Source organism: Acinonyx jubatus, chromosome A2 (genome assembly GCF_027475565.1).
Source record: "Acinonyx jubatus isolate Ajub_Pintada_27869175 chromosome A2, VMU_Ajub_asm_v1.0, whole genome shotgun sequence".
In the NCBI taxonomy this organism is placed as follows: domain Eukaryota; kingdom Metazoa; phylum Chordata; class Mammalia; order Carnivora; family Felidae; genus Acinonyx; species Acinonyx jubatus.
In genome coordinates, this window is record NC_069383.1 from 28,815,349 (window position 1) to 28,829,081 (window position 13,733).

The window sequence follows — 13,733 nt, forward strand, 5'->3', positions numbered from 1 at the left end:
AAACCCGGTTTGTTTATTTGCAGCATTGTGTGGTTTTATACTCTGAAACCGTTATTTGGCCAGGCTTGTCTGAACTGTGCTAGAATTATTGTATGCCTTTCTAGATAAGGATGCTGTAAATAGAACTGTAGCAGAATCCCTGTGTAGTACGGACAGAAAATCTAACATGCAAATGAGAAGCTAATTATTAGGCAATTAAATGTCGGTAAGTCATTTAAAAGGAAAACCTGCATTATATGTTATTTAGAAGGTAGTGCTTGATCCTATTTCAGTTTCTAGAATTGTAACTTAATAGCTTTTCCATTTCCATAGATGACAACACTTATGTTGAGGTAGCTACGATTTGGCACAATGTCTTAGAATACTTAGGGAATAGGCTTGAGGTAGAGAGGCAGTTAATGACAACCATACAGTAATCAGAGAAGCTAAACCTGTTTTCTGCTGGCAGTTTTATGTTTCAGATTGTGGAAATGAGTTTAATTAAGTTTGGAAGATGTTCTTTTTAACTGACTGAAACTTGGGAAACATCACAGTCTCTGGTAGAAATAACCAGGCTAGTCTGAGGAATTTGAGTGAAAATTGCCTGGCTTTCATTTGTACACTGCCTATAGAAAAGAATTGTTTTTTCCTTCCTCAGGATTTAGGATTTTTGTCTTATCACAGCATGATGATGGGACTAATCATACAGGAGACATCAGTTCAGATCCTGGCTAGGCACTGGTTAGATAGTGGTAAATAAAACCTTTCGTTCTCTGTAGGGCAGGCACAGTTTAAGGTAGAGACACAAGTTGACATGTAACAGGACAGATGTGCACAGAGTATTAGGAGATGGAGGAAGAAGCAAGTTGCAGCTTTTCACCCTGCCTTACAAAAAGCCATACAGGTCTGCCCCTAGCCCGCCCCTCATTACCTCTGGAACCTCACCTTGACCCTCGGTTTCCCTGGTCAATTACTGGACTTCATGCAGTTCCTTCAACATCTCAGCCTGTTACCATTGCACTTGCTTTTTCCCTCTGCCTGCCTGCTTTCTTACCTTTGTACGGCTGGGTCCTTGATACTAAGAATCTTAACACAAACTTCACTTGCTGGGAAGATCTTTTAGATAACCCAATATGAAGCAGATATCTTCTGGCTCATTTTAATTTTTAGACCGATGTGTTTCTCATCTGTTCATTTGGTATTGTTTTCCCTTGAGAAAGGGGAAGATATCTTGTCCTATTTGATCTTCTAGTACCTGGTAGATTGTCAGAACTTACTAGTTCAGTTGCTTGCACTTATTTTTATAACTTAGTCACAGCAAATATTTAAGGTCGTAGTATTTACTCTTGCAGGCAAGTAGAGTTGAGTTACATTAAGTTGTGACAATGAGGTGAAAATAATGAGGGTAAACAACTCTTTTAAGAGATTTTTCTAAACCTAAAAGAAGGCTGTGGAGATAGAAGGAAGTCGATTGGGGCCAGTTTTGGCCAGGCATATGGAGTCAAGGGAGAAGTTTGTTTTCTGTTTTCAAGGACAGCTATGTTAGTATATTCACAGAATTATGCAACCATCAGCAATTTTAGAACATACTCATCACGTCAAAAAGAAACCCTATACCCTTTTCCTAACAAACTTAGATTACCCTGTCCTGAGCAACTAAGTGACTTTCTTTCTCTCTAGATTTGCCAATTCCAGGCATTTTATATAAATAGGATCATATAATAGGTGCTCTTTTGTGACTGGCTTCTTTCCCTTAACATAACGTTTTCAAGGTTCTTTCATCTTGCAGCGTGTGTCAGAACTTCATTCCTTTTTATGGCTAAATAATAGTCTAAAGTAAACACATTTTGTTTCATCTAGATTTTTGACGCTAGGGTTGTTTCCACCTTTTGGCAACTCTGAATAATGCTATAACTAAAGTTGTACAAATACCTGTTTGAGTTCCTGTTTTCAAATGTTTTAGGTGTATTCATAGGAGTGGAATTGCTGGATTATAGAGTAATTGTGTGTTTAGATTTTTGAGGGTCCACTAAGCTGCTTCCCACAGTGATTGCACCATTTTATTTTCCCACCAGCAATGTATATGTGTTTCAGTCGCTTCACATTCTCACTAGTATTTATTATTTGTCACATACACACACAGTCCTTCTAGTGGGGGTAAAGTGGTATCTCATGTTGCTTTCATTTACCCTTCCCTCCTAATGAGTTGTGAGCATATTTTCATTTGTTGATTAGCTGTTTGTTGATTTTCTTTAGAGGAAAGTCTATTCAAGTCTTTTGCTCCTTTTTTAACTGGGCTGTTTATCTTTTCAGTTGTAAGAGCTACTGGTATATTCTAAATGTTAAATCCTTATATATATGATTGCAAATGTTTTCTCCCATTATGTGGATTTGTATTTTTATTTCCTTGATATTGTCTTTTGCTATCATTCAGTTTATTTTGTTGTTGATGCTTGTTTGTGCTTTTGGTGTCATACCCAAGAATCTGGTGTCCAAAGTCAGAGACTTACCCCACGTTTTCTCCTGAGACTTTCATAGTTTTTCCTTTGACATTTAGGTCATTGATGTATTTTCAGTTGAGTTTTGTTCACAATATGATATAAGGGTTCAACTTGTTTCATTTGACAATTCAGTTGTCCAATTCTTCAGCTGAAGAAACTATTCTTATTAAGTGTTCTTGGTACCTTTTTGAAAATCACTTTACCGTAGATAGATACATGGGTTTATTTTGGGAATCTCAGTTGTATTTCGTTGATGTACTTAATGCTAGTACCACATTATTTTGATTACCATTGCCTTGTATGAAGTGGGTTTTTGTTTGGTTTTGCCTTGTATGATGTTTTAAGCATCCAGTAATGTTCTTTTTTGAGATTATTTTGTCTATTCTGTATTTCCATATGACCTTTAGGATGAATTTGTCATTTTCTGCAAAGATTTTGCAGGTATCTCTAGCTGAGATTCTGACAGAGATTGTGTAGAATCTGGTCCATTTGGAGAGTGTTGCAATCTTAACAGTGTTGAGTCTTCCTGTTCATGAACGTGGAATGTCTTTCTAGTTATTTAGATCTTTTGTTTCTTTTAACAATAGTTTATAGTTTCCAAAGTTTAAGTTTTAAACTGCTTTGGTTTAATTGATTATTTTTGACCCTATTATAAAGGAAATTGTTTTTGGATTATTTAAGTATATAAAGACAATTGATTTTTTTTTAGATGTTAATCTTCTATGCTGCACCCTTGCTGTACTTTATTCTAATGGTTTTTTTGTTGGGTTTATTAGATTTTCCTTTATATAAAATCATGTCATGGGGTGCCTGGGTGACTCAGTCGGTTAAGCATCCGACTTCGGCTCAGGTCATGATCTCGCGGTTCATGAGTTCAAGCCCTGCATCAGGCTCTGTGCTGATGGCTCAGAGCCTGGAGCCTGTTTCAGATCCTGTGTCTCCCTCTCTCTCTGACCCTACCCCATTCATTCTGTGTCTCTCTCGGTCTCAAAAATAAACGTTAAAAAAATTTTTTTTTAAATCATGTCATTTGCAAGTAGTGATAATTGTATTTCTACCTGATCTGGATGCTATTTATTTACCTAATTACCCTCTCTCCTTCAGTGCAGTGTTGGATAGAATTGGCAGGAGTATAACTCCTTGCATTCTTCCTGATTTTCGTAGGAAAGCCTCTATCTTTCACCAAGTACAATGCTAGCTCTGGGGTTTTTGTAGATGCCTATTAACCAACTTGTGGAAGTTCCTTTCTATTTATAGCTTGTTAAGTGTTTTCATCGTTAAAAGGTGTTGGGTTTTGTCAAACAATTTCTCTGCATCTGTTGAGATGATCATAAGGGATTTTTGCTTTTTATCCTGTTGTTATGGTGTATTACATTCTTTAATTTTCAGGTGTCAAACCAGCCTTGCATTCCTGGCATAATTTGCACTTGCTCATGATGTATAATTCTTTTTATTTGTTACTGGATTCACTTCTCCGGTGTTTTGTCAAGGATTTTTGCATCTATGTAAGAAAGAGTGGTCTACTAATACCCTTTTTTGTGAATTCTTTATCTGATTTTATATTGTCCTCATAGAATGAGTTTGGAGGTGGTCTCTGGTTTCATTTCTTTGTTTGTATTTTTGTTGAATTTTTTTGGAAAGGTATGAAGAATTGGTATTCTTTAAGTGTTTGGTAGGATTTACAAGTGAAGCTGTCTGGGGCTGGGCTGTTCTTTATGGATAATTCTCTACTAATTCAGTCTTTTTATTTGTTATAGATCCATTCAGATCCTCTGTTCCTTGTCACTTTTGGTATTTGGGATGTTTCCAGTAATTTGGCCATTTTCATTCAAGTTATCTAATTTACTGGCATACAGTTAATTTATATTTTTCCATAAAGTATAATGTTTATAATGTTATATAATGTTTTTTTATTTCCATAAAGTATTCCCTCTTTCATTTCTGATTCTAGTAATTGGAATCTCCTATCTTTTTCTTACTCCATCTAGCTAAAAATTTATGTTTTCTGATGTTTAAAAACCCACCTTTTGCTTTACTGATACTTTTTTTTTTGCATTAATTTCCATTATAATCTTCATTATTCCCTTCTCCTTTTTCTTTTAGGTTTAGTTGGCTCTTTTTATAGTGTCTTAAAGTGGAAAGTTAGGTTTTTGAGGTCTTCTTTCTTGATTTAGGCATTTAGAGCTATAAATTTCCTTCTTTGCACTGCTTTATCAGCATGCCGTAAATGTCCATATGTTTTCTTCATTTTCATTCATCAAGGAGCCTTGAGCCAGGGACATGTGTTATTTGTATGATAAATTGTGGAAGTAGTTTCTTAGCTGCAAGAAGATACAAGCCTCAGATGCTGTCCTGCCCCCCCACCCACCAGCGACTGAGGGAATTGAAGTCACTCTCAACCCATTGGAAACACAACAGTATGTCACCACTCACTGGTTGGAAGCTCTTTCATGTCAGCTATTTTAGTTTATTTAATCTGTGTGTCTTAGTTCAGGCTACTGTAGCAGAAATGCCGTATACTGGGTGGCTTAAACACCAGACATTATTTGTCACAGTTTTGGATGCTGGAAGTGTAAGATCAAGGTGCTGGCATGGTCATGGTTCTTAGTGAGGGCCCTCTTTCTGGGTAACAGAAGGCCACTTTCTTGCCAGATCATCACAGAGTAGACAGTGAGCTCTTTGATCTCTTTATCCTCTTACAGCTGTACCATTTCCGTCATGGGGGTCCCTCATGACCTCCTCCAAATCCAGTTATCTCCCAAGGGCCCCACCTTAAGACACTGTCACATTAGGGATTAGAGCTTAAGCATATGAACTTTGGGTGTGCACATTCAATCCTTCACATTTCACCTACGGCCTCTCAAAATTCATATCTTCACCTGCAAAATACATTAATTCCATCCTGACAGCCCCAAAGGATTTAACTAATTCCAGCGTCAGTCCTGAAGCATAAAGTCCAAAGTCTCATCTAAATATCATCTAAATCAGATATGAGTGAAACTCAAATTATGATTCATTCTGAGACAAAATTCCTCCAGCTGTGAACCTGTGAAACATTCAAGTAAGTCATATGCTTCCCAAGAACAGTGGTGGGAGAGGCACAGAATCTATCTTCCCGTTCAAAAATGGGGAAATCAGGAATAGAGGGGTGAGTACAAGCCCCAAGTAAATCTAAAAGCTAGCAAAACAAACTCCTTTAGTCCTTAAGGCTCAAGAATACTCTTCTTTCATTCTATGTTTTGCCTTGTAGAACCACTTAGGCAGTGCTCACGCCTGTGTGATGGGTGTTTTGCCCCTGCAGCTTCTGGTGCCTGCCATCTGGCCTATTGAAACCAAAGTGATGGCCCCATCCATAAGGTCCTGCTGGGAAGAGGTCTTACCCTTTGAAACCAAGGGTGGGGATAGCCCTTTGTGTGCCGCCCCCCCCCCCCGACCTGCCCTGCCCCACAGGCTTGTTGCACTCAAGGCCTGTGCTGGGATTGGCAGCCCTAATAATCTCTGAGTACTTCTGGAGTCATTCCTCCCTTGCTTTGAAGACTAGAATGTGTTCATAGATGAATCTATGGTCCATCTGTGTAGGGGCTGAGGAGTTCAACAGCCTTCCTTCATTTCTTTCCATCTTCTTTAGTTTAGTGGTGTTCCTGCTGGGATGGTTGACGAGGTTCAGGGTTCATACCTATACTTACCTCCTTATCAAATGGTTAGTATACCACACCTTTAGTGTTCTCTTCTGTACCTGCTTTTAATTTTTATTTATGAACAGGTTGAGAATCTTTAAACTCTTTATGATCTGGTACCTTTTTGCAGAATAATTCTGTCTCTAATCCATTGATCACTGTTGCTTTTTACTGCAAGCGGTCAGGAGGAACCAAGCTGCTCATCAGCGCTCGGCTTAGACATTTCCCCAGGTAAACCTCCAGGTTCACTGCCTGGAAGGTTCTACATTTCACAAAAGACTAGAACATGAACGCACTTCAGCCAGGTTTTTGCCTCTGGTAATGAAGATCGTCTTTCTTGTGGTTTCCAATAACCTGTTCCTCATTTCCACTGAGACCTCATCAAAATTGCTTTTACCATCCATATTTTCTGCCAACATTCTGTTTGTTATATATTCTCCAAGAAGACAGAAGCTTCCTCTGTAGTTCTCGTTGCTTTGAGTCTTCACCAGAACTTCCTTTAGGAAGTTCTTCATTGTAATACTGGCTTCTTCCAGCATGCACCTCAGAATTCTTCCAGCCTTGATCCAAAGCTGCTTCCACATATTTAAGTATTTGTTTGTTACAGCAGCACCACACTTCTCCAGTTGGGCTGCTAGAATGAAAATACTGTAGAATCCGTGGTTTAAACAGCAAACCTTTATTTCTCACAATTCTGGAACTAGAAGTCCGAGATCAGGGCACCAGCAAGGCGGGGTTCTTGCTGAGGGCTCTCTTCCTGGTTTACAAATGGCTGAGTTCTGCCTGTACCCTCACATAGTGGAGAGAACGATCATCACCTCCATGACCTTATTCAAACTCGGTTACCTCCCAGAGGCCCAAACTCCAAACACCATCATACTGAGGATTAGTGCCTCAACATGAGAAGTGGGGGTGGGGACATAAGCCCTATGACAGTAGTAATCCATGTAATCTTGAGGGAGTGCAGATGCCCTAAGAATCTGAATACCATGTTATTTCTTTTTACAGAATCTTTTTAAAAAGTTTTGTTGAGCTAAACTTCACATAGCATAAAATTATTCCATTGTCATGTAGATGATTTTTAGTAAATTTATGTGCTTGTACCACTACCAGCTGGTGCCACTCTCAGTTCAGTTTTAAAATCCATCACTTCGAAAAGTCCCTCATGCCCATATTTAGTTTTCCAAATGCCAGTTCCAGGAAGCCACTCATCTACCTCCAGCGCTATAATTTTCTTTTTTCTAGACATTGCATATAAATGAAATCATGCAGTATGTAGTCTTTTATATCTGGCCTTTTCATGTAGCATAATTTCTATAAAATTTATTTGATACTCAAATATTCAATCAAATAAATTATCTTTTATATCAGTAAAGTTATTTTAACAACTTTTTTCACAAATAGGTTTTCATGAGGTGTTTCTCATTAAAAAAAAACTTTTTTAATGTTTATTTTTGAGAGAGAGCACATGTGCGAGTGAGTGCGTGTGAACAGGGGAGGGGCAGAGAGAGAGAGAGAGAGAGAGAGAGAGAGAGAGAGAGAGAGAGGGAGGGAGACACAGAATCCAAAGCAGGCTCCAGGCTCTGAGCTGTCAGCACAGAACCCAACATGAGGCTCGAACTCACAAACTGCAAGATCATGACCTGAGCCAAGTCTGAGCCAACCAAGAGCCTGAGCCAGCCTGGTGCCTGAGCCAACACCAGGCTCCCCAGGTGTTTCTCATTTAATTTATGATGTATTCATAACGAGATTCTGATAATAGGAAACATGTAAGTGGACAATTCAAGTGAATTAAAATGCTTAGAAGTTAGAAAATATTACAATAATCCTCCAGTACTCTTTTTTATTACTCTGACCGCAAGGAAATTTGGCTAAAATGCTGCTTTTCTCTTTCCTCATGAACACGTAGTTAACTTATAAATTGAATTAAATGATTTATATTTATCATGTATCCCAGGGGCAGATTACCTTAAAGATGTGTCTTCTGTAGCTGGCCAACTGCGGCTTTTCAGCAGTGTGGTAACTTCTGTCTTGAACTCACCTTGCACAACAGGAAAGAGATTCATCTCCTCCATCATTATAGCGAATCATGCCTCAGACACGTTTTCTATGTTTTATTGCTTTAACAGTTTCTGCTGTATTGGATATCAATTCATTCTTTTGTCTGATACTAATTAAAGTGCCTTATTTAGTCCACATTTCCAGTAAACTTAATCAAGATTTCTAGTCATTGCCTATTTCATTCCTGTAGTTCACATTTCCTGCCAGCAATTAGGCGGAAACAGTGTGTGAGGTTGGTGCATAACTTAGAAAATAGAATCTGAGATCTCATAAAAGTGTGTTTAGAGACAAGTTTGATTTACAAAGAGTAGTAGTGAGTTAAAGTTTTTATTTTATAATGGAGGGAAGAGAATGTATGTGAACTGTATTTCAGTTATGAAAGAAACTGTTTATGGATTTTCATAGTCTCTCAACCAGGAAAGGTTTTGTTCTCTATGAATAGAGGTCCATAAACACTGTTGCTACCCTTGTGTAGCTTTTTACCATTTCCAGACACTTGGTGATTTGAGTTTTAGCCCATACCCTTCATGACCCCCCCCCCCCCGCAAAGGAAAGAGAGGGTAAGAATGATAGACTGAAAGGGGAAGGGGTCGGTTGTGTTGTCCTCACCAGTCTCTCGGTAACACTGTGCCTATAAATAATGACCATCTTTGCCTAAGACACAAAAGCTGATAATTTTCCGTGGAGGGTGAAGATAAATCTTGGTACCAGAAAAATTAAAGCAAGGAAATTAGTTGTTAGAAACAAACCAGAAGTACCTGGGTGGTTCCACCAGTTAAGCTTCCAGCTTGATTTTGGCTCATGATGTCAATTTGTGAGATCAAGCCCCGCATAGGGCTCTGCACTGCCAGCATGGAGCCTGCTTGTGATTCTCTCCCCATGCCCCTCAAAGTAAATAAACTTTAAAAATATGTTAAAAACATAAACCAGGAACTGGGAGGAGGGGGAAATGGGGAGTTGTTCTTTAAGACATACAAAGTTTCAGTTATGCAACATGAATAATTGTATGAGACCTACTGTCTAATATTGGACTTACGGTTAACAATACTGGACTGTACACTTAAGCACTTAAAAGACAAATCTCATGCTCCATGTTTTTACCACAATAAAAAAGATATAGAGGGAAGCAGCACTGGTTTTGTGGGGGGGGGGGGAGGAGGGGTGGTTTTGTTTTTGCCATACTTTCTGTATCTCTTTTATGCCGTAGTGTTTTTAAAGGTACCTCTATATCTTTTATTAAAGGTATTTGAGAGTTAATTGGTCTCTGCTCCCAACCCTCTGAAAATAATACAAAGGTAAGGAGCAATTAAAAAAAAAACTAATGAGGTGCATTATTAGAGAAATATATTTATGGATATGAGGACAAAACTTTCTTCTACCTCATGAAAATGATGAGAAATCTAGGCTCCAGTACTCATTTCTGGAAACTCTACATTCTGAACCAGAATTGTAACAATCTGTCAAACTATGGAAGGAATAGAGCCACAAATGGAAGACTTATCTGTATCAAGGGGTTGGGACAAGTGTGTGAGAGATTAAGTACAGACTGCATAGAAACTAAAAGAAGCTAACCAGGCTTTTTAAAAACAGTAGTTTACATCTTAATTTAGGAATGTCAGGGTTTTGAAATATAATTCATTAGCCTGCTACTCTTGCAGAGCAGAGATCAAATATACTAAATTGATATGTGATCTGTCAAAAAGTTTGCCTGTTTTTAATGAACCTAAAGGTAAACACTAGAATGGCGTGAGTCCCATCTTTTCTCATTTCCATCTTGAAAAACATGAGCTTTCTTCAGCTTACATAAATAAATTCACCAGAAGTAACATTTCTCTGAGCTGATGCGACTGGTACAGAACAAAATGAAGCCTAAAGAGACCAACATTGGCCAAATACAGGAATTACATTCATTGAGAATTTATTTGGAAGTAAAGGAAGCTGATTTGGCAATCCTTGTAACGAGTGACATCTGCATTAAAGGGAAAACATGATGGATTCAGGTTCCAGATGCTGGCTCAAGAGGCCCTATGAGTTAAAGTGGAAAATGGCCATGAGAGAGCTTGGGAGAAAGTTTATATAATTATGATTATCAACATCTCTGTGATGGATTTACAACTTGTAAATTACTTCCTTTTACAATCCGTGACTTTTTTTTTTTTCAGAGCAACCTTTTGTAGTTGTTTTCATTATTATTCCATTCAATTTATGTAACCACTGTATCAGATGGGCTAAATTTGGCAGAGAGTGAGTAGCAAACAACTTAATTTTTATCCCAGTATTACTCTCAGACACACACTAGAATCTCCCTTCATATCCTTTGAAGAAATCTTGGCAGAAAGCATAGCTCTTGTTGTTGTTAGGTATTAAATACCATGTTTGGGTATTAGAATTTTCAGGTTTCAGTCAAAACTTATGCCATTTCAAAACTTGTTCCTTTTCTTCCAGCTCCTCCAGAAAGCTGTAGGAGGGAGGAATATACTGTAGTTCTTTTCACTATTCTTGTTTTGCCTGCCCATATACTTTTTCTACCACTTTTGAATAGGATTGAGGTTGGGAGGAGGGGAAAAGGTGAAAAGGGAACATCGTTTTTGTGTATGGTGCTCTTGTAGTCCTCTCTTCTAGCAAATGGCTTCTGTCATGGCCTACGTCCACACCTAACTTTTCTCTAGGGTAGTTCATTGGAGACGCCCATGCTGCCAGCAACTTGTGACATCGCATTATTCTTTCCTAGAATGATGCATCATGTAGCTGCCATCTTTCTCTTCCCCCTGAGCTTAATAATATCCCCCACATAGCTTCTTCCTGCTTACATTTAATTTCCTTTGCAGATGACTCCCATGATGTAGAAGCTTCTTGAAAGACAGGGGCTATATCATAAACCTCCTGGTTTCTGTTTAGCACCAGCCGCAGTAATATGGCCAAATAGTGCTCAGTAATCTGAATGTTTACCCTTCAGAATATGAAAAATAGAGTCTCCCGGTAGGTTTCCCGGTATGACATCTGAGCTAGTACCTGCTTGTGATCAGCATATCCAGCCCTTGTTCTCCCATCCCAAGCTCCCATTTTTCTAGAAATTCCTTGGAAAACATATTTTAAAGAGCAGCGCTTTTGCTTGTACTTACTGGTGACTGGAATTAAGGACACTTCCGACTCTTGCTACCCTTGCTATCCTGAGATGGGGGACCCTCTGGGCAAACGAGACTACTTCTACAGGAATGTGGAGGCACAAGTATGATTTTAATGAAATCAATATATGATTCCTTAGTTCACACGTACTCACTCCTAAAGCTCTTCTTTCTAGAAAATAGCCTGCTTTATGCAAGTTCTTTCTGGAACTTGGCTCTCTTCTTTGACTTTTACAAAGGAAAGGCACATCTCTCGACCAACTTGAGTCTTACCGTCATTTTTGTCCTAGAGTGGAAAAACCTCTAGGTCACCGTTCGAAAGGGAAATTTATGATTAGTTTTGAGAAAGTGATTGACAAATGATGTCATAAGTCCTTCTGTAGATTACGAGGCTTGTATTTCTTTGTTTTCAACAAAGATGAAGGGTTTATTTTGAACTGCTAAATGATTGAAAAATAGTTTTTGCTTATCAATCACTGTAGTTGGTGACATTTAAATAAAAAATAAGCAAATTGATGGAAATTGCCATAATAAAGTCTATCTAATTATTTTTAGTGCCTACAATAGGAAAACAAAAACCTGGAAGCGGATCAATTGAAATTGATACTGAACTCAATCTAAATTAAGTAATGGCCACTGCTTTAGATAGGTTAGATAGATTCATCAACTAATTGGGGAAAAACACTATCAATTTCATTAAGAGATATATATCAAAAAATATATTTTTCGTATTAATCACTTGTCATATATTGGATCATTTGAATACTATTTAGTAATTGTAATAAAAATTAAATTCAGAAGGAATTTTATTTCCTGGTTTAATTCTTGACTTGGTTTTTGACAAATAACTATTTAAGGTGTACAACATGATGTTTTGGTATGTGTTATGAAATGATTATCATAATCAAACTAATTAACATATTTCACATCCCATAGTTACCTTTTATATGTGTGATGAGATCATTTGAGATCTACTTACTCTTAGCAGATATCGAGTATACGGTACATTATAAACTGTAGTCACCATATTGTGATTAGTTCTTGAGAACTTATATATGACACATTGTACCCTTTGATTAATATCTCCCCATTTCTTCCACCCTACAGTTTCTGATAACCACCATTCTTGTGCTATTACTATGAGTTTGACTTTTTTTTTTTTTTTTAGATTCTGTGTATAAGAGATCATGCAATATTTGTTTTTCTGTGTATGGCTTATTTCAGTTAGCAAACTACACTCTAGGTTCATACATGTTGTTGCAAGTGACAGGACTTCTCTCTTTTTTAAGGCTGCATGATACCCCATTGTATGCATATACCGTGTTTTCTTCAGCCATTCAGCTATTGATGAGCACTTAGGTTGTTTCCATATCTTGGTTACTCTGAAGAACACTGGAGTGAACATAGGCGTGCAGATCTCTCTTCAAAATAGTGGTTTTTAGGGGCATCTGGGTGGCTCAGTCTGTTAAGCATCCAGTTCTTGATTTTGGCTCAGGTCAGGATCTCACAATTGGTGGGTTTGAGTCCCGTGTTGGGCTCTGAACTGACAGTGTGGAGCCTGGTTGAGATCCTCTCTCTCTGCCTCTCCTCTGCTTGTGCGTGCCCACTCTCTCTCAAAATAAACAAACTTAAAGTGATTTGGGGGTGCCTGAGTGGCTCAGTTGGTTAGGCATCTGACTCTTGATTTTGGCTCAAGTCATGATCTCTTGGTTCATGAGTGTGAGCCCTGCATAGGGCTCCACGCTGACTGTGCAGAGCCTGCTTGGGATTCTGTTTCTACCTGCACCACCCCCCCCCCCAAAAAAAAAGAAATAAACTTTAAAAAGAATGATTTTATTTCCTTTGGGTATATACTCAGAAGTGCAATTGATGGATCATGTGGTAGTTCTATTTTTAATTTTTTGAGGCATCTCCACACTGTTTTCCATAAAACAGTTGTACCAGTTTATGTTCTCACCAAAATGCAAATGTTCTTCACATCTTCATCAATACTTGTTATCTTTGACCTTCTGATAATAGCCATCCTAGTAGATGTGAGGTAATATCTCATTGTGGTTTTGATTCGCATTTCCCTAATGATGAGTGATATTTAGCATCTTTTCATATACCTATTGGCCGTTTATAGGTTTTCATTGAAAAAATGTTCAGGTCCTTTACCCATTAATAGGTATCTGAGTTTTGTTACTGAGTTGTAGGAATTCCTTATATATTCTAGATTAATCCTTTATTAGATGTATACTTTGCAAATATTCCAAAAGTTTCTTTCTCTTTTTGTTTGTTATTTGCTGTGCAGAAAGTTTTTAGTTTGATTTTTGCTTTTGTTGACTGTGTTTTTGGTGTAGTCCAAAAATTCCTTGCTAAAACAGGATGCTTTTCTTCTTCATTTTCTT

At 37.9% G+C, this 13,733-nt stretch overlaps 1 protein-coding gene across 15 annotated transcripts in view; it reads left to right on the forward strand.

Moving 5' to 3' along the window:
• CADPS2 (calcium dependent secretion activator 2) overlaps window positions 1-13,733 on the forward strand; it is a 535,106-nt gene that overhangs the window by 228,375 nt on the left and 292,998 nt on the right. The gene's annotated exons all lie outside the window — the stretch shown is intronic.